The sequence below is a fragment of the Schistocerca serialis genome, chromosome 9, assembly GCF_023864345.2.
Source record: "Schistocerca serialis cubense isolate TAMUIC-IGC-003099 chromosome 9, iqSchSeri2.2, whole genome shotgun sequence".
In the NCBI taxonomy this organism is placed as follows: Eukaryota; Metazoa; Arthropoda; class Insecta; order Orthoptera; family Acrididae; genus Schistocerca; species Schistocerca serialis.
The window spans coordinates 478210033-478232382 of NC_064646.1; the positions used below are offsets into that span (position 1 = coordinate 478210033).

Below are 22350 nucleotides of genomic sequence, written 5' to 3' on the forward strand. Positions count from 1 at the left end.
TCGATGTATAATTGGTTTGTTGTGTAAAGATTATTTGTATTTTTACGCCGGGTCTTGCCTAGGGAAAACTGCTATCGAACGATTACATCGATAGGTCGTGTGAAGAATCAAAGTGTGTAGGATCTTTGGTAGTGTTAACTCTGCCGCGTGGAGCGCGGGCAGAGCTGTCGGAGTCTGGCTGGAGTAGCGAGTGGAGCAGGTGTGTTGTGTGACGCTCCCGCGAGTTGCCGCGCTTTCGGGGTTTGGCAGCATGTAATTGCGCTCGACTCGCGATGATAGTTTCTGACATGGTGTCGCGGACGGGAAGCATTAGCTGGCGCACATCAAGAGCCCGTTTCGCCTGGTGACCGTGTCGAGAAGAAGGCGCGCCAACATCCAGCTTCTGCAACAGCGACGGCCGACAATGAGTGACTGTCGCCACCTCCTCGCTCGACGGCTTCAAACCTTCAATCAACCAACAAGGAAGACTAAAAGCACGTAAAGTTTCAGAACTGTATGGCAGACCTCAGCTTTTCAAATTGTTCCATTTGCCTCGCAAAATTACAGCAACTTGGCATGAACCTTTGTTGCTCATTGTCCCAATTGCATTGCCAAGCAGGGTCCCTTCCTTTTCCGAAATGAACCCGAGTGTCGTTGAAATTCAAACGCCAGCATAATTCCATTTCACTGCTTTAATTTCAAAGTTCAATTTAAGTATTCATAGCTGGCTACAATAGTTAGATTACACAAGCACAAATTAAGAGGGCGAGTTTTTTTACCGTATTTTAGCTTACCTGTGACTGCAGCTCAGCTTGGTACGTACTAAATTTTACTATTGTTCAGAATCGTTTAATTCAAGTTCAAAGTTAAATCTCTTCTTTCTAAATTGCGTAGATTCAAGTAGCTTTAGAAATGAATGTTGAGGTAGTCCAAGACTAACTGTATTTCGATGTGCTTCAGAAATAAAGCTCACTATTAACTTCAGTCACTAAATTAACTTTCGATTTTCCGGTTTCATTAATTCTTTTGCTAAATTAAGTGTAGCGAAATTTATTATTTCTGACAAACTTTCAGTTTTCACACTACACGTGTCAACCTTCAGTTGCCATGCTTCTAGTGCTAATTATATGTGTAATAACCTTTCTTTTTCAGTTATTATAGTAATTGTCCATAGGACTGGCGACCGTAATTTCCCCCAAATCTCAAATATCTAATTACCGCTAGTTGATTGTTAACGTAACGGCCGCACATTTACTTTCTTTATTAACTTTATCCCTATTTCAAAGTTTAATTTCCTCCAGTTTCACTTGCATTTTTCCTTTCATTTAGATGTAACCCTTTCCTCCCTCTTTACCGACAGGTTAACTTCGGTGACGATTGCTTTTCCAAAATTCCCATTAGGTACACGCGGTTTCATTTTTCACTGTCATTAAGGTCGATAAGTGAGGGGGAGGTTACACACTTCGAAACGCATGAATAAAAAGTGAAAATTTCTGTGAACCATGTTAAAGATATAGCTGAAAGAAGTGTCTGTGACAGACTACAATCAGAACAAACTGAAAAAAGACAATTTTGATTGTGTTTAAAAATATTTGAATTTGAATACTTTTATGTGTTAGCTATAGATCTTTATTAACGATGTCTTTTTTTGAAATTTCATCTTGATATATCAATAATATTTCCTTGTATTTTATATTTCTCACCATGTTTAAATGAAGGAAACCTAATATTAACGTTTCTGAGAGGTTGAGACTCGAGTGTGTAATGTGTCCATCAATAATATAAGAGAGACAAATATGGATGGTGAGCCATGCTGCAGCTCACGTTGGTGCTGTTTGTAGCTTTCCACCCTCTCTTGAAGAGAGGGTTTAGCTTTTGCATGATGTCAATGTAAATTTTGTAAGGTAATTAGTGTTACTAGTAGTTTAATATGTTTGTGAATCTCAAATTTGAAAATTTTTGTAAAGTTATAATGTATAGAGTTAAGATTTTTGGGGAATATATACATGATTATGAATAGAAATATGTCAGTATTGTTATGGGAGGTTGAGTTTAGAATTGAATCTAAAAGCTTGATGGTAAGAAATGAAAATTTCATAGATTGTGATTGATATGAATGTTAGGGAAAAGTAAAATTTATAACTAAACAGGTGAGGTTAATGTTAAATGAAGGTTTCCTCAACTTCAATACATGTTCATCAAAGTTTAACGTAAATTAGATAAGCAAAAAGCCGATCAGTCAATGATTCTTAAATTTTAAAAGAAAAAAGGAAATCACTTAAGGGCTCTAATCTGTAGACAGGAAATCGAGTATAATATAAAATAAAAAGATAAGGAGACTAGGTCGAACCACTGTTTAAGGTATACAAAATATTAAAATAGGAAGTTGTTCAGTGAATATGTCAATTGCTACAGTCAGAAGTTGCAAGCAATTTTGCACTGACTTCAATCAGTTTCTCAACATCTGATTGACCCATCGCAAAATTGAATGCGGAAGGAGGCGGATATGTAAGGTGGCCGAATAAATGAAGGTCACTTTCGCACCTTACATAAGGACTTTATACATCGCAATGGTAAGGTGTATATGATACCTAACTTAATTCGGTGGTAATGAGCAAATTTGCCTGTCAGTATGTAATGCAAAAAGGTATGGCACTCAATCGATGTTACTAAACCACCGGTTCTATATAATGCATGTCTATGAGCAGAATGTGGAACAAGCAGTGAGAGGTAACGTTTTGGTCTGCTAGCAAGGGCGGACAGAGGCGAATGCCGTGCCACAGGAGGCACCACACAAACCACTTAAGGGGCGTCCCAGTCGAGAGTCAACGACTAACCGACCAATCTTTGTGCAGTGGCATGAGAGTCAACGACTAACTGACCAACCCTTGTGCAGTGGCAATATCATAACCAATGAGGTTTATCCGAGGTGCGATTATTGCTAGTTGAAAACTTTTTTTTACCGACCAGGTGACTAGGATGGCAGAGAGAGTAACGGGCCGGGCCATCAGGAGCCGGACAAATGGTTCAAATGGCTCTGAGCACTACGGGACTTAACATCGGAGGTCATCAGTCCCCTAGAACTTCGAACTACTCAAATCTAACTGACCTAAGGACATCACACACATCCGTGCCCAAGGCAGGATTCGAACCCGCGACCGTAGCGGTCGCGCGGTTCCAGACTGTAGCGCCTAGAACCGCTCGGTCACACCGGCCGGCGGAGGAGGACAGAAAAAACTTTAGAAAACTAATGATTGTAATTATTATAAAGAATCCGCCTCGATTGCAAATAAAAACCGGATGTTGACCTAGGTTTCGGGGTGGATAACCACGCCTTCATTGGAACACGTGGAAGGTGTGGTTATCCACGCCGAAACCTAGGTCAACATCTGGTTTCTATTTGCAGTCGAGGCGGATTCTTTGTAATCATTAAATTATTCACGAATGCTGAAGTGCTGCAATGTTAAAAGTTCTTTAGAAAACTGTATTCAGAATACCAAGTGGATACAAACAAAACCAGTGACGTATTCGATCACATGAATAGCAAGTGGTACATACGTGATAGACACATCTAACTTTTTAGGCATCTGGAGCAGGCACGAAGCGTCCGACTGACGGAAATGCACTGGCAAGAAGTAAAGTGCCGAGATTTCGACACAGTTTAGTGGTATGACCCTTGCAATTGGCACAGAGAGTTTCCAAAAATAAGAGGAACGCTCCTATTGGTCGAAAAACCCGAGATGTGGAGTACGAAAGAACCCGGGTCGGGAGACAGTTCGACTATGAGAAAGACAAGCTTTTGTATGTCCACTCTCTTAGCAGGAGGTCTCTGGGACAACAGCGGTTTATTATCGTGAAAAGTAAATAAAAACATCTACAGCCATCCTTATGATTTTATTTTATTTTGGCAGTTGATGGTTGGAATGCTGACACATTGTCTGCGTATCCAGTAATGCTGAAACAGATGTGGTATGCGTGGGGATCATATCAACCTGTATTGCATCAAAGACAGCCTTAAGATGAAGCACTGAAACGTTGGAACTGGTAGTAACAAAATAAAATAAAACGATAAGGACAGCTGTAGGTGTTTTTATTTAGTTGTCACGATGATATAGATAAGATGGAAATTTTGGGGGGACTCTTCTCTGAACTGGCATCTAATGCAGAATGGGTAGCATAACGCTCTGTACAACGCAGCGGAGAAATTTGTGTGAACACTGCGTTCACAGCTGCTGACATCCAGCTAAATATTAGCTGTAGCGTCGTTGAGCTCCAACTTTAGAGAAACGAACCAGCCAGTTCTCGGGGGAACTGAGAGGGCATTATGATATGTACGCTGCCCCAGCCATGCACGTGTATATGGTCTGAGAGTAGGGATGAGTTCATGTTTTCTTACATATCGAGAAACATAGGAAGAGTTTCTGCTGGAAAATTCAGCAAAGGTTTAATTAGTCTTATAGGAATTTCAGAGGGCGAGAGCAGTCAGTCAGATGACAGCTCATTTAAATACTGCGTGCAGAGGTGTAAACTTGTTGGTTCACCAGCTTGCATCCAATGTAAGCTCGAGCGGACTTGGGTAATCTTTTGTTCAACTTGTCACAAAACTAACCATCCTCCATAGACTTGATTGTCATCCTAAAAGCAGTACCGAACTTTGAACCGGAATCAGATGATTTATCGTAGCACTGGCCAAAATCATAACGTAATATTAAGAATAATTTTGTAATGAAACTTCTAGTTAAAATTTTATAATGTTGTGTTTAGGTTTATTTAACTTTCTGAGAGTTAAAATTTAATACTGTTGTGTTTAGGATTAGTTCACTTTCAGAAGACGAAATGCGTCATTTTGTCAACTATCTTAACATTGTCACACTGTGAACCGTGTAAAAGCGTGTATTTCCATGACAAGATTGCAAAATTAAACAATGTCATTAGAGCTTACACAGTTGTGTTCAGTCATAGAAGAAGAAACCACCTAACCATAAACTTACATGACTATCATCGTTAACACATCGTTAGACGACCTGAATCGAACACTAGATATTTCTTTCAAAAAACCTGTTCCAGCCCAGATGCCAGCTATTGCAGAAGATTTTGCAAAGCATCAGGAGAGTAATGTACCAGACATACAGCGATAGTAGCGATATTCCACCGTATGAAAAAGTAAAGACAACACTATAATCGTGTTTTCCAATTTTGCAGCGGAAAACAATGACGAGATCCGGAAATAGTTCTGCTTTGGCTGTCAGATGAAAGTTGACATCTTCTGTTTGAGGTACAGAATACTCTAGTTGGTCAGGAATAATTCAACATATGCTAAATACTACATATGACTAATGCTCACAGACCAGATGACACTCGACAAGGGCGACCAAAAAGCACAAACAGTAGGAATCACATTAACATTACCAGAGCAGTGTTAACCAGTGTGCGCAATGAAGGCGATGATATTGGCATTCATTATTATGCTGAACACATTACTTCAAGAATACGATAATAACAATCCCAAAGGAAGCAGGTTTTGAAAGGTGTGAAAATTATCGAACTGTCAGTTTAATTAGTCACAGTTGCAAAATACTAACACAAATTCTTCAGAGACGAATGGAAAAACTGGTAGAAGCCGACCTTGGGGAAGATCAGTTTGGATTCCGTTGAAATGTAGGAACACGCGTGGCAATACTTACCCTGTGACTTCTCTTAGAAGATAGCATTAGTAGACATAGAGAAAGCTTTTGATAATGTTGACAGGCATACTCTCTTTCAAATTCTGAAGGTGGCGAGGGTGAAATACAGAAATACAGGGAGCGTAAGGCGATTTACAATTGTGCAGAAACCAGATGGCAGTTATAAGAGTCCATGGGCACGAAAGGGAAGCAGTAGTTGATAACGTTATAGCCTATAACCGATGTTATTCAATTGAGCAAGCAGTAAAGGAAACAAAAGAAAACTTTGGAGTAGGAATTAAAATCCACGGAGAAAAAATAAAAACTTCGAGGTTTGCCGACGACATTGTAGTTTTGTCAGAGACAGTAAAGGACCTAGAAGAGCAGTTGAACGGAGGATATAAGAAGACCATCAACAAAAGCAAAACGAGGATAATGGAATGTAGTCGAATTAAATCAGGCGATGCTGGGGGAATTAGATTAGGAAATGAGGCACTTAAAGTAGTAAATGGACTTTGCTATTTGAGAAGCAAAATATCTGATGATTGTCGAAGTAGGGAGGATAGCAAATATGGACTGGCTATGGTAGGGAAAGCGTTTCTGAAGAATAAAAATTTGTTAACATCGAGTATAGACTTAAGCGTCAGGGAATGTGTTCTGGAAGTATTCGTATGGAGTGTAGACATGAATGGAAGTGAAACATCGGCGATAACTAGTTTAGACAAGCGGAGAATAGAAGCTTTCGAAATGTGGTGCTACAGAAGAATGCTGAGGATTAGATGGGCAAATCAAGTAACTAATGACGGGGTACTGTATAGAATTGGGGAGAAGAGGAATCTGTGGCACAAATTGACTAGAAGGGATCAGTTGGTAGGACACATTCTGAGACATCAAGAGATCTCAAATTTGGTATTGGTGGGAAGCGTGGAGGGTAAAAATCGTACAGGAAGACCAAGAGATGAATACACTAAGCAGATTCAGAAGGTTGTAGGTTGCAATAGTTTTTCGGAGATGAAGAAGCTTGCACAGGTTAGAGTAGCATGGAGAGCTGCATCGAACCAGTCTCAGGACTGAAGTCCACTACAACAACAACATTACTGAATAATAACCATGGAGATAGTGGTCCTTGAATTAGAAACGTCTGCTCACGAAACATTCCAACACAGATGAGTCACAATGCAAGTTTTGATCGAGTTATGGGAGGCTGATCTTGTGGATATGAGCGAATATGCACAATTGCATAAAGGTTTTAATGATCATAGATATGTATTCCATATTCGCTTGGTCCCTTCCTTTGAAGGAAAAGACTGAGAAGAAATTTGCACTGGTGCTTGAAAAATTGTAGCACACTGAACAAAATGATGTCCTGACATCCTGTAAATTGGCCAAGGAGGCATATTTTACAATAAGTGATTCGAGTTGGTTATGGAGCGATATGGAATAAAGCACTCTTCAGCACTCTCCCACATGAAAGCAAGTATTGTGGAGCACCTTAACAGATTTATAAAAACTCATATATCGATGGAATTTAATCTTCGTTTTTAGCATATTGCTGCCCCGTCAGCAACTGATATTTTTCGGAATCAGCCTCAGTTGCACAAATTTTTTTTGGTCTTTACTAGGTTTCGGCTAAATTAATCTAGCCTTCTTCAGAAGCGTAAAATTACTATTACATGCCAGAGTAAAGCACAGTCAACATTACAATTAAAACCTGTAATGCCGTGGTACCATGTCGAACAAAATTACTTAGCTGAAATACAGCCCCGGCATCTCTTCACCATGCTGTCGGTTGGCAGCAGCAACTAATGTTAGTTAGCTTTTCGTCCGGGGAAGTGGGCCCACATAATCAACATACAATTTGTCCAACGGATGCTCTTCACGTTCTGACTGCAGAAATCGCCTTGCCAGGGAGTTACTTGGTTTTCCCTTCTTACAGTCTCGGCACTGTTTGACTAAACCTCTGTATAAAGTATTGGCCAGGTCAGCTGCTCCTTAACCTTCTCTAAGGTTTTATAAAGATCTAAATGCCCTCCTACTGGAGAAGTACCGGAATAAATAAGGTTCGCGGGAGACAAATTCTAGCTTTCCCAGATATACCCCTGCGGTTACACAGAATGCCGTTCTTCAGAAAATTGTTCAAATGTTCAAAGGTGTGTGAAATCTTACGGGACTTAAATGCTAAGGTCATCAGTCCCTAAGCTTGCACACTACTTAACCTAAATTATCCTAAGAACAAACACACACACCCATGCCCGAGGGAGATCTCGAACCTCTGCCGGGACCGGCCGCGCAATCAATGACTGCAGCACCTGAGACCGCTCCGCTAATTCCGCGCGGCTCAGAAAATTGTCACTGGATCCCTGTCCATCTAGTGTATGCTTCCTGAGGCGCCTCCACAATGGGTCTTGTTCTTGTTCGGTTTTCGAATTATTAAACAGTTGGGGTACCTCCGTAAGAATCGTACATACTAGGTGACTGTCCGGCATTTCCTCATCAGGGTCGTGCTGTTGGAACATCCTGCTAATCGCGTCAACAACCTGATTATCAGATCCCTTAACGTGCCGAACCTTAAAATGGAGAACCAAAATTCGGACCGCCCATCTTGCGACATACCCTGTCTTCCTAGGACGAGCTAGGACCCAACTAAGGACCTGATTATCCGTCTCTAGGTCAAATTCACGATGTTCGAGATGGAACCGAAATTTTTACAGATCAAATAACACAGCTAATTCTTCGTACTCATATTCCGATTAATTGAGCTCAGACTCCTCCAGACATCGGGAAACAAATACTAACGGACGCCTGATATCTTGATATTCCTGTAAAAGAACTGCCGCGAAACCTGTATTGCAAGCATCAGTCTGGAGCACAAATCTTTTCTTAAAGTCAGGTGCTGCTAAATAAAACCAGTGGTTTGGCAATCTTAATTTTAATTCCTTCAAAGGCTTCCTGTTGACTTTCAGCCCAAAATGAATTTCGCATTATTTCTGCGTACCAAATTTAACGGAGCTGCAAGTTGGGCCATGTTTGGGGAAAATATGTGGAAATAATTAGCCATTTATAGAAATCGGGCAACCTCCCTATTATTTCGTGGCTGCGGAAAATTCCTCAACGCCTTAGTGCGTTCCTGATAAATGCTAATTCCGTCCCCGAACACCAAGTGACCCAAAACTGACACTTTGAGCTTAGCCAAGGTTACCTATGAGAGTTTCACAGTCAGTCCCGCATCCCTGAGCCTGGATAGTACCTTCTGGATGTGCTCTAAATGCTCTTCAAAGGAGGCACTAAATATGCCCACATCTTCCAAATAATTTAAGACGCAATTAAATTTTAAATCACCTAATATTTTATCCAATAAACGGGTTAAAACTGCTTCACCGGTTGACAGACCGGACGGATCCCAACTGGACTCACATCAATTCCAGTCCGTGGCGAAGGCGGTGAGATGCTTAGATTCCTCCGTTAAGAGTGTCTGGTAATAAGCCGGATTAAGATCTAAAACCGTTAACCAAGATGCTCCAGAAAACTAGGTGAAACAGTTGTGGAGATCAGGCAGTGACACCGATTCCCAGATCACCTTTTTATTGAAAAGCCTGTAATCAACCACAGGTCGAAAATTTTGTCCCTGATCTTTAGGTACTAAGAAAATGGGGGAAGCATAGGGGAAGGTGGACGACCTTATGACTCCGTCTTTCAACGAGCCCTCAATTTTGTGCCGCAATATCTTTACCTTAGGTGGTGACAAGCGATTTGGAGACTGGCGAACCAGCACGTCATCCACGACATGAATATGGTATCTACTGACGTCTGTGACTCGCAACCTGTCACAAAGTATGTCAGGAAAGTCTCCCAGAAGTTCGCTTAACTGTTTCCCTTGCTGACTAGAGAGGTGGTCTACCCCAAGCAGGCACGTGTTACTACTCGTGTCACGTCCCATCCCCACATGAGCGCATGAACAAAAGACTATTCTATCGTTGGGGGAAAATCTGAAATATAAGGTCCGGGTATCAAAATCTAGCACCATACCAGATGAAATGATGCCCCATAATTACGTGAGAGACCAGTCCCTTAACTAAAACAAACTTGACAGGCAATGAAAATTGACGCACGGAAATAATTCCCTGCAGTTCCCCACACAGAGGCAACGCTTGGCCATTGGTCACCCAACATTTCTCAATCGAGGGACGTACTGGAGATAATCTACATAAGTGTCCATTTTCAATAAACTACTCGTAATTAAGGAGTGACACAGAGCTGCCTGAATTTAGTAACCCACACAACGGCTCGTGCCCTACAGCCGCACAAACGAAAGATAAGGTACGCGCGGTGGCTGCCTGTGTACGGCTGCACCACCCCTGCCTCCGAGCATGCGACCCCGCCCGCGCCTGGCGTCGTTTCTCGGCGCGAGGCGTCCTTGGTGCGGGGCATCCTCGTGCAGCCTCGTACTGCCATGACAGCCAGATAGAAGAGGGCAGCCAGGCCACGAGTGGTTTATCGACACAAACGTTGCCAACCAACCGACGGGATGTCGGCCTGCTGCTTGAAGTAGATGCTGACCCCGGTGAAGTACTCCGGTATCTTCCCTCTGCGCAGGCCCTCCTTGCGTAGCTCATGGCTTCGGCCACGCGGACCTTGTGACCGCCTCTTGGAGCAACGCTACCGCCAATCCCCAAACTTGGTGCCCTAGACCTCTCGGTTTTTCTTCCTGCTTTGAATTTCGATTCCCTCCCTCAGGGAGGGCTAGCAGCAGATAAAATGCCTCTCTGCAGCCTACAGAAGTGTTAAAAACATAATGAGTAGAGAAACAAACAATAAAAACAGGAGATAAAACGGTGAGTGTTTAAAACTGGAACATGGCGAAATGTCGCGGGAGTGAAATTATAAAAACACTGGATTGGTGATGCTGATTAAATCACATAATAATTAGACAGACAGCGTAAAAAAATCGGGGACTGTCTGTTCGCGAGAGTTAAAAAACACACCAAGTGACAGGATGCTGTCTGTACACAACACGTAAAGGAAAACGGGACGCACAACAAAAAAATGGTTCAAATGGCTCTGAGCGCTATGGGACTTAACTTCTGAGGTCATCAGTCCCCTGGAACTAAGAACTACTTAAACCTAACACACATCCATGCCCGAGGCAGGATTCGAACCGGCGACAGTAGCGGTGGCGCGGTTCCAGACTGTAGCGCCTAGAACCGCTCGGCCACTCCGGCTGGCTGGACCCACAACACCGACACATCACTTAAACACTGTACTATAGAGTAGACACGAAGGCAGATGGGAGGGGGGGAAGGACCCAGACAGGAGAGGGAGCGAAAGGAAAAGCAAAGGGGGGCGTCGGTGGAGGGAGAGGACACAGAAAAGGAGTGAGACAGGCGCACGCGAGAGGAGTAGGAAAGGCAGTGGAGTGGAAAGCAAGTGGACTCAGGGGAGAGAAAGGAGTGAAACAGAGAGTAAGTGGGAAAAAAGAAACAAATTGCTTCTGCATCAGATGGGTGCCCCGCTATTGCACAAGCCTCGAGGACATAGTTGGAGTAATTATGCTAGGGTCTATCTATGATACTGGAGCTGGCATTCAGCTACAGTCATCACATGGAACCTTTACTGGGTATCCAGTAGCTTCTAAGCTACGCACCGCTACTGTGACACTCGCCACATTACACTGAACATGGGACACAGAAACTGCTTCGTCAATGCATACTACAGGCTCTCTGCCGACATCTCTCCAAGACACTAATGCTGCCCTCAGGAACATTCTTGCCATTAGATGGATGACGCGCTATTGCATATGGCTCGAGGACATTGTTCGAGTCATTCTGCTAATCTATGATAGCGGTGCTGGCGTTCGGCTATGGTTACCACATGGAACTTATCCTGGGTGTCCAGTAGCTTGTAACCTATGCACTGCTGCCGGTTTACTGTAAACCTCGCACCCTCACATTGACGATGGGAAACAGAAATTGATTCTCCATGTCATACTACAGGCTCTGTGATGACGTCTATCCAAGACACTAATGCCCCCCTCAGGAACTTCTGCGCCATTAGATGAGTACTGTACTATTGCATATGCCTGGAGGACATTATTTGAGAAATTCTGCTAGTGCATATCTATGATAACGGCGCTGGCATTCGGTTACCCCAGCACATGGAACCTCTCCTGGGTTTCCAGCAGTTTGAAGCCAATGCACTGCTGCCAGTTTACTGTAGTCCTCACACCCTCACATTGAAGATGGGACGTACAAATTGCTTCGCCAAGGCATATTACGTGATCTCATCCGACGTCTCTCCATCACACTAATGCTGCCCTCTGAAATCGCCTCGCATTATACGTGAGCTGCGCTATTGTAGCATATCCCTCGAGGATATTGTTTGAGTCATTCTGCTACTGTACATCAATGACACTGCCGCTGGCATTTGGGTATGGTCACTGTGTGGAGTCACTCCTAGGTGTCCAGTAGATTGTAACTCATGCTCCACTGCCAGTTTCAGTTTACTGTGACTCCCACTCTCTCACATTTATGACAGGTCACAGAAACTACTTCGTCATTCCATAATACAGGCTTGCTGCTCCATCCAGGAATTGTGTCTCTATCAGACACATCGATTGGTGCTGAACTATTTCAGATGCTTCGAGGACATTGTTGGAGACATTGTGCTAGTTTATATGTAAGATACTGGCCCTGGCATCCGGCTACGGTTGCCGTATGCAACCTCTCCTGGGTGCCCGGTTACGTGTACCAATGCATGGCTGCCGAATTACAGTGACCCTCGCACCATCATATGGAAAATGGGACACAGATATTGAGTGGCCAAGGCATTCTACCGGCTCTCTGCCGACGTCTGTCCATGACACTAATGCTGCCATCAGGAACTGTCTCAACATAAGACGGGTGCTGAGCTACTACTGCGTATGACTCGAGGACATTGTTGGAGTCATCCTGCTAGTGATATCTATGATACTGGCGGTGGCATTCGGCTATGGTCGCTACATGGACCGTTTCCTGGAACTTTTAAACGATGCACTGCTGCCGGGTTACTGTAACCCTCACAGAGGATAAGATGATAAGACACAGAAATTGCATCGCCATTGCATACTACGGGCTCTCTACCAACTTGTCTTCAAGAATCCTCCTCTTAGGAGATGCTTCTCAATCAGTCGGGTGCTGCGCTATTGCATATGTCTCAGGGTCATTGTGGGAGTCATTCTGGTAGTGAATACTGACACTGCCATCCAGTTATGGTCACCGCGTGGAACCTCTCTTGGGTGTTCAGGAGCTTGTAACCGATTTATCTCTGCCGTTTCACTGTAACCCTCGCATCCCCACATTGATAATGGGAGACAGAAATTGCTTCGCCACTGCATACTACAGGATCGCTGCCGACGTCTCTCCAACACATTATGATATCCTCAGGAACTGTATCACCATCAGACAGGAGCTGCGCAATTGCACGTGTCTTGAGGACATTGTCGAAGACATTTTGTGTATGATACTGGCGCTGGCATTACGCTACAGTTTCCGCATGTAACTTTAACATGTAACATCAGTTCTAACTGATGCACTGTTTTGCGTTTACTGTAACCCTCGAGCCCTCTCATTGGCGTTGAGGCACAGAAATTGCTTCGCTATTGTATACTACAGTCTCTCTGCCGACGTCTCTCCCACACAATAACGCTGTCCTCATGAATTCTATTTCCATTAGACAGGTGCTGCGCTATTGTTGCAAATGCCTCGAGTACATTGTTCTAGTCATTCTGTTAGTGTATATCTATGATGTTGGCGCTGGCATTCGGCTACATTTCCCACATGCAACGTCTCCTGAGTGACCATTTGCTTGTAGCTGATGCAGCGCTGCCTGTTTACTGTAACCTTTTCAGCCTCTTATTGATGATGGAACACAATTGCTCCGCAAAGGCATTCTAAGACTCTCCGCCGACGTCTCTCCAGATTAATACTGCCCTTGCCATTACAAAGGTGCTGAGCTATTTTATATGCCACGAGGACATTGTAGGAGTCGTTCTGCATTCACCCATGGTCACCGCATGGAATGTCTAATGGGTGTCCAGTACCTTGTTACAGATTCATTGCTGCAGGTTTTACTTGCAATTACTTGTTGACGAAGGACACAGAAATTTCTTCACCTTTGTATACAACCTTCCTCGCTACTGACGCCTCTCCAGTACACCAATGCCCCCCTCAGGAATTGCATTTCTATCAAATGGGTGCCGCGCTATTGCATATGCCTCGAGGACGTTGTCGGAAACGATCTGCTACTTTATATATCTGATACTGGCTCTTTCTGAGGCTACGTCGCCGCATTGACTATGGGACACAGATATTGGTCGCCATTACATATTACAGGCTGCCTATGCCGACGTCTCCCCAAGACTATAATGTCGAACTCGGAAGTTGCATCTCAACCAGACAGGTCCTGCACTTTTGGATATGCGTCAAGCACAATCGAAGGCATTCTGCTAGAGTATGTAAATGATACTGGCACTGGCATTCAGCTACCGTAACAACATGGAACTTCTTCTGGGTTTCTAGTAGCATGTAAACAATGCAGCATGGCTGTTTTACTGTTACCCACAATCTGGCCGAGCGGTTCTAGGCGCTCCAGTCCGGAACCGCGCTGCTGCTACGGTCGCAGGTTCGAATCCTGCCTCGGGCATGAATGTGTGTGATGTCCTCAGGTTTAAGTAGTTCTAAGTCTAGGGGACTGATGACCTAAGATGTTGTCCCATAGTGCTCGGAGCCATTTGAACCATTTGTTACCCACAATCCCTTACATTGATGGTTGGATCTCAAAAATTCCTTCGCTATTGCCTAATACAAGTTCCCTTCTAAAGTCGCTTCAGCACACTAATGCTTCCCTCAGGAATTGCCTCGCCGTTAGATGGGTGCTGCGATATTGCATATGCATGGATTACATAGTCAGAGATATTCTGGTAGGGAATATCTTACTAGCGCAGTCATTTGGCTGAGGTCATTGTATGGAACTTATCCTGCCACTCGCTTGTGACTGTTGCATTGCTGCCAGGTTTCTGTATCCCTCGCACCCTCACATCGTCAATAGGAAACCGAAAATTGCTTCGCCATCGCCTATTACAGGCTGTCTGCCAAAGTCTCTCCAAGACGCTTGCGCTGCAGTCAGGAATACTATCATCATCAGACGGATACTGTGCTGTTGTGTATGCCTCGAGGTCATTGTAGGAGACATTCCGCTAATTTACATATATGATACTGGCCTTGTGAATCAGCTACGGTCACCGCATGCCACCTCTCCTTGGTGTCTGGTTGCTTGTATACAATGCACCACTGCTGGTTTACTGAAACTCTTTAACCTTCACATTGATGATGAGACACAGGAACTGCATCGGCATTGCATACTACAGGCCCTCTGCCGACGTCTCTCCAGGACACTCATGCTGCCCTCAGGAATTGCCTCGTCATTAGAGGGGTGCTGCGGTATTGCCAATGCCTCGATACAATTGTTGGAGTCATTCTGCTAATGTATATAAATGATAATTGCGCTGGCATCGGCTACATTCAGCACGTAGAACCTCTCCAGGATTCCCACTAGCTTGTAACCCATGCACCACTGCCAGTTTACTGTACACCTTCACATTGATGATGGGACAGAGAAATTGCTAAGCCATTGCATACTACAGGCTCTCTGCCGACGTCTCTCCAACACACCAGCGCTTCCCTCAAGAACTGCGTCTGCATCAGAAGGGCGCTGTGCTATTGCATATGACTTGAGGACATTGTCGGCGACATTCTGCTAGTACATATATATATATATATATATATATATATATATACACTCCTGGAAATTGAAATAAGAACACCGTGAATTCATTGTCCCAGGAAGGGGAAACTTTATTGACACATTCCTGGGGTCAGATACATCACATGATCACACTGACAGAACCACAGGCACATAGACACAGGCAACAGAGCATGCACAATGTCGGCACTAGTACAGTGTATATCCACCTTTCGCAGCAATGCAGGCTGCTATTCTCCCATGGAGACGATCGTAGAGATGCTGGATGTAGTCCTGTGGAACGGCTTGCCATGCCATTTCCACCTGGCGCCTCAGTTGGACCAGCGTTCGTGCTGGACGTGCAGACCGCGTGAGACGACGCTTCATCCAGTCCCAAACATGCTCAATGGCGGACAGATCCGGAGATCTTGCTGGCCAGGGTAGTTGACTTTCACCTTCTAGAGCATGTTGGGTGGCACGGGATACATGCGGACGTGCATTGTCCTGTTGGAACAGCAAGTTCCCTTGCCGGTCTAGGAATGGTAGAACGATGGGTTCGATGACGGTTTGGATGTACCGTGCACTATTCAGTGTCCCCTTGACGATCACCAGTGGTGTACGGCCAGTGTAGGAGATCGCTCCCCACACCATGATGCCGGGTGTTGGCCCTGTGTGCCTCGGTCGTATGCAGTCCTGATTGTGGCGCTCACCTGCACGGCGCCAAACACGCATACGACCATCATTGGCACCAAGGCAGAAGCGACCCTCATCGCTGAAGACGACACGTCTCCATTCGTCCCTCCATTCACGCCTGTCGCGACACCACTGGAGGCGGGCTGCACGATGTTGGGGCATGAGCGGAAGACGGCCTAACGGTGTGCGGGACCGTAGCCCAGCTTCATGGAGACGGTTGCGAATGGTCCTCGCCGATACCCCAGGAGCAACAGTGTCCCTAATTTGCTGGGAAGTGGCGGTGCGGTCCCCTACGGCACTGCGTAGGATCCTACGGTCTTGGCGTGCATCCGTGCGTCGCTGCAGTCCGGTCCCAGGTCGACGGGGACGTGCACCTTCCGCCGACCACTGGCGACAACATCGATGTACTGTGGAGACCTCACGCCCCACGTGTTGAGCAATTCGGCGGTACGTCCACCCGGCCTCCCGCATGCCCACTATACGCCCTCGCTCAAAGTCCGTCAATTGCACATATGGTTCACGTCCACGCTGTCGCGGCATGCTACCAGTGTTAAAGACTGCGATGGAGCTCCGTATGCCACGGCAAACTGGCTGACACTGACGGCGGCGGTGCACAAATGCTGCGCAGCTAGCGCCATTCGACGGCCAACACCGCGGTTCCTGGTGTGTCCGCTGTGCCGTGCGTGTGATCATTGCTTGTACAGCCCTCTCGCAGTGTCCGGAGCAAGTATGGTGGGTCTGACACACAGGTGTCAATGTGTTCTTTTTTCCATTTCCAGGAGTGTATATATATATATATATATGTTACAGGCGCTAGCATTTGTCTATGGTTACCACATTGAACCTATTCTGGGTGTACAGTAGCTTGTAACGGATTCACTGCTGCCGGTTTACTGTTATCCATGTGCACTCAGAAACTGCTTCGCCATTGCATACTATACTCTGTCTGCCGACGTCACTCCCAGACACTACTGTCCCCCTCAGGAAATGCATCTCCATGAGACAGGTGTTGTGCTACTCCATATTGCTTGAGGACATTGTAGGAGACCTTTTACTAGTTTATATATACGATACTGGAATGCGGTTACAGTCACTGCATGCAACCTCTCCTGGATGTCCAGTAGCTTGTAAACGACGCACCAATGCCGGTTTACTATAACTGTCGCACCGTTACATTGATGATGGGACACAGATATTTCTTTGGCATTGGATACTTTCTTCCTGCCGAATTTGTTCCAAATCTGCCCACAGGTACAGCCTTGCCCTTAGGAGGGTTCTGCACTATTGCATATGACTCGAGGACATTGTTGGTGTTATTCTTCTGGGGTATAACTATGATACTGGCTCTAGCATTCCGCTATGGTCACTGCATGGAACCTCTCCAGGGTGTCCAGGAGCTTATAACCGATGCACTACTGCCAGTTTACTGTAATGCTCGCACCCTCTCGCTGATGAAAGGACACAGGACTTGCATCGCCACTACATACAGAGGGCTGTCTTGCAATGCCCACACAAAACACTGTTGCCCCCCTCAGGATTAGCATCCCCATCAGACCAGTGCAGCGCTATTGCATATATCTTGAGGAGACTGTCAGAGACATTCTGGTAGTGTAAATATGTATATATATATATATATATATATATATATATATATATATATATATAGTACAGTCACTGGCATTCCGCTACGGTTCCTGTTTGGAATCTTTTCTGGGTATCCCATAGCTTGTATCTGATGCACTGCTGCCGGTTTACTGTATTGTACGCTCTCACACATTGACGATGGGACTCAGAAAGTGCTTCGTCATTGCTTACGCTGACATGTCACCAAGACACTAATGTTGCCCTCAGGAATATCCTTGCCTTTAGACGGGTACTGTGGATATGCCTCAAGCATATTGTTGAGTCATTCTGCTGGTGTGTACCTGTAATACTGGCGCTGGCATTTGGCTACAGTAACCACATGGAACCTATCCTGCGTGTTCAGTAGCTTGTAAGCTTTACACCTCTGCCAGTTTACTGTAACCCTCTCTCCCTCACATTGACGATGGGGCTCAAATTTGCTTCTCCAAGGCATGCTACAGGCTCTCCATTGACGTCTCTCCAAGACACTAATTCTGCCTGCAGGAATTTCCTCGCCATTGGATGGGTGCATATGCCTCAAAGACATTGTTCGAGTCATTCCGCAAGTGAATAGCTATGTTTTTGGAGCCGGAAATTGGCTACGGTCACTGCGTGGAACCTCTCCTGAGCATCCAGTGCACAGCTGCCGGTTAACTGTAACCCTCGCTTCCTCACATTGATGATGGGGCACAGAAATTGCTTTACTTTTTGTTTCATTATGTAAACAATACAGGTTAAATCGTTTCTGTTTCTCTAGAAGTTCTGAATTAGTATACATACTTAAGGCCGTAACTTTCCAAAAATTTAATATATTAATTAAGTAGTCCAGAAAGTTATTTTTATTTTACCCTAATCTAAAGCTAAAATTAATTTGCCATAAGTGAGAAGTGTATGACTCACCATAGGATTGTTAGTTCTGGGGTGTGATGAGAGGGTTGTTGCAGTTTCTTTCATGTGGGTAACTGCAGTGGCGTGGGAATTGAGGAAATAAACGAGGCTCATTGGTTGTGTTGGATTTGCTGTAGAGATAGGAAGATAGTGAAATAGGAGGAGAAGATTGCAGCTCTTCAGATGGAACTATATAAAGCGATACAAGATCTGGAAAGGTTAAGAGGTGAGAAGGGAAAAGAGAGGTGGGAAGCGACAACAGGTTATAGAAGAAATAGGAATAGAACGTTTTCAGACAGTGTGGTTGTGAATGTAGCGGACAGGTTCGATTTGTTGTCACAGCTGGAAACTGATGAGCCACAGGTAGATGTATCAGTATACAGGACACAACAAACTTTCAAAAAGTGTTTGAAAAGCAAGAAGTCAGGAAAAGTTGTGAAGAAGAAAAAAGTTTTGTTGTTATGTAGTTCACATGAGAGAGGTGTTGGCCAACTGTTGCAGGATGAACGAGGGCCGGGTTAGCAGGTCAGGAGTTTTTTCAAACCTAGTGCAAGTCTGGGTCAGGTGGCGGAGGATGTAGGTTCACTTTGGAAAGACTTCACAAAAGAAGACACCTTGATAATAGTGGGTGGGGCAGGCAGCAGCACAGATAGGAACCATAGTTATTCAATTGAGAGTGACCTGGTAAAGATAGCTTCAGCAGCGAGATGTAGTGGTTTGGCCTTATGTCTTTCCTAAGGCGTCATGACTGGCCTCATTTGAACTCTTCTGTTAGGAGAGTTAATTTCGAGGTCAAACGGCTGCTTGGATCAGGTATGGGGTCTCATATCAGTGTGGTTCCTATTGACTCTATCAGCAGGTGGGACTATACTAGGCATGGGCTTCATCTCAACAGGAAAGGGAAGGAAAACCGTCTGAGCTAATAGAAAATAACTTAAGGAGGTGCACTGTTACAAGTGGTAAAGTATCAGTGGATACAAGTGACAGATCAGTGGTTTTTTTGAGGTAGAGATGGCAGAAACAAAAAATGTTCAGAGACAGGCTGAAAATGACATGCACATTGATAAAACAGGCAGCTAGAAAGCACATTTTAATGTATTTAATTGATGCTGACAGCCTCTGATTGAAACTAGGGATACTTAAAAATTGACAGGAAAATTAGGTCCGTCCAGTTGTAATTCAATCAGTGCACTAAATCAGTTAGCCTTATTGCATCAGAGTTGAACAAACCAGTTGATATAATCTGCCTCACGTCATGTGACCACTGGTATAGATATGTTAAATGTTATAGGATTCAAGTTAGCTTCTTATATCTGTAGAGAAAATATGGAGAAGGGAGGAGTTGCAACATTTGTCAGAAACTGATTCGATTTCAAGAATCTTGATAGTAATAAATTTTGCTCACAGCAGTACTTAGCTGGTTGTGCAGCAGAAGTAGTATTTCATAATAAGTCCTTTAAAATAGCACATATATACAAATCACTTTCAGGAATTTTTTTATCTTTTCTTAAAAAATCTGGAAGCTCTGTTGTCCCATCTCGTGGTAGAAAACAAGGAAATAGTGGTTGCAGGTGATTTTAATGTGGATTTATTGAAAATCTCTGTCACTGAACAATTATTGCAGTCAATAACAATATCATTCAATTTAGTTCCTACTGTAAACTTTGCAGATAGGTTACATAAATGCTCTGTGACTCTTATTGATAATATCTTTGTAGGCAAATGTAGGGAAAGAAGTCATACCACAAAGCCAATAGTAAATGGGATATCTGATCCTGGCATGCAGCATCTTGTGTTAAATGTTGAAACTTGTCAGGATAAAAAATCTATTAAAGCTGAATACAGGTCGATAGTAAATTAGTCAAAAATTGAGAAATTCGGGAAATCGCTCAACGACATGAACTGGATAGATGTTTACAATATTTCTGACTGAAATGGAAAATACAAAGCATTCAGTAATAAAGTTACCTCCTCTTTGGAAAGTTGTTTTCACCTAAAGGTAAAGCAAACCACACAGAATTCAAAAAGTAAAGCATGCATTACGCATGGAATAAAGACATCATGTGGGACAAAAAGGAGACTGTATCTACTATCTGGTGTTCATGCATTACAAAGAGTATTGTAAAATATTGAAGGAAGTAGTCTATAAATCGAAGCGCCTTTATTATGAGAAAAAGATTATTACCTGAGGCAACAAAATAAAAACTGTACGGGATATAGTGAAGACAAAGACAAGTGGGGCCAAAAAGGAAGAGGAACAGATATCTCTAAAGCTAAATGCGACTTTGGTAACAAATGCTTTTACTGTTGATAAATGAAAAGCACCAGTTTGCTTTTGTTCTACAATATTACTTTTATTGTTAATCGGTTTTCGGCTTACAAGGCCATCTTCAGTGTTGTAAACCTCTTAAATAGGTACTTCACGTCTGTTACATACAGCTTGAGGGTATCAGGTTTGGTGAATGGTGCAATGGAATATCTCAGACCAGTCTTTAAAAATAAGTTCAGTAAAAGAAGTAGCATCCATCATAAAATCCTTAAAATCTACGTATTCCAGTGAATATGATAACATATCAAAAAGTGCTCATGCAAATTGTGTTCTACCTTAAGTTATTTGTGTCATCAATCTCTTCTCATCGGTACATTTCCAGACTGCCTAAAATATGCTGGAGTTAAGTCTCTTGACAGGAAGTGGGATAAAGAGATACCATAAAACTATCGACCAACTTCCCTTTTGCCGGATTTCTCAAAATTATTTGAAAAGGTTGTGTTCAAGCATCTCTTTAAACATCTGACTGCAAATAATAGATTGTCCAAGTCACAGGGTTATGATATAGAGAAAGCTATTTACACTCACAGTGAGAATGTACTGGCATTTTCTGTGGCCTATCAGATGCCTTTGACTGTGTGAATGACAGCATTCTCTTAAGTACATAGTGTCACCAACAATGCTACGGAATGGTTTGAGGCTTATCTATCCAACAGGAAACAAAGGGTTTCGTTGCAAAATAACTGTGCAGTAAGCAGTCAGTCTTCATCTGATTGGGAAATAATTACATGTGATGTTCCTCAAGGTTCCATCTTGGGTCTACTGCTTTTTCATACGTACATTAACGACCTGTCGTCTGTTACATTGCGAGATGCCAAGTTTTTTTGTTTGCAGATGATACAAACATTGCAATAAGTAGCAAGTGAAGTTCAGATTTAGAAATAGCCGCTAATCAAATTTTTGCTATCATTAATAAATGGTTTAAAGCTAATTCACTGTCATTAAACTTTTAGAAGACCCACTATTTGCAGTTCAGAACCTGTAAGGGATTTCCTTGTAGCATATGTATAACATATAAAGACATGTAGATGGAAGAGGTTGGCAGTATTAAATTCCTGGATTACAAATTAATAATAAATTCAGTTGGGAAGGGCATACCACAGAATTGCTTAAGCTTCTGGACATATATGTATTTGCAGTGAGAATGATGTCATACTTTGCATGCTTTGCTTACTTTCATTCTATTGCCATATGGAGTCATATTCTGAGGTGCCTCATCAAACTGAGCAAAAATTTTTAGGGTGCAAAAGTGTGTGATAAGAATCATTTGTCGTGAAAATTCAAGAACATCATGTAGAAACCTGTTCAAGGAAAGCTGTATTCTAACCACTGCTTCTCAATATATTTATTCCTTAATGAAATTTGTGGCAAGTAATAGATCTCTATTTCCAACCAATAGCT

The 22350-nt window shown here is 43.5% G+C and overlaps 1 pseudogene; it reads left to right on the top strand.

Annotated features, from left to right (window-relative positions):
• The first annotated feature begins 2863 nt into the window (after positions 1 to 2863).
• On the top strand, positions 2864 to 2947 carry LOC126420159 (U4 spliceosomal RNA; annotated as a pseudogene).
• Positions 2948 to 22350: the final 19403 nt, after the last annotated feature.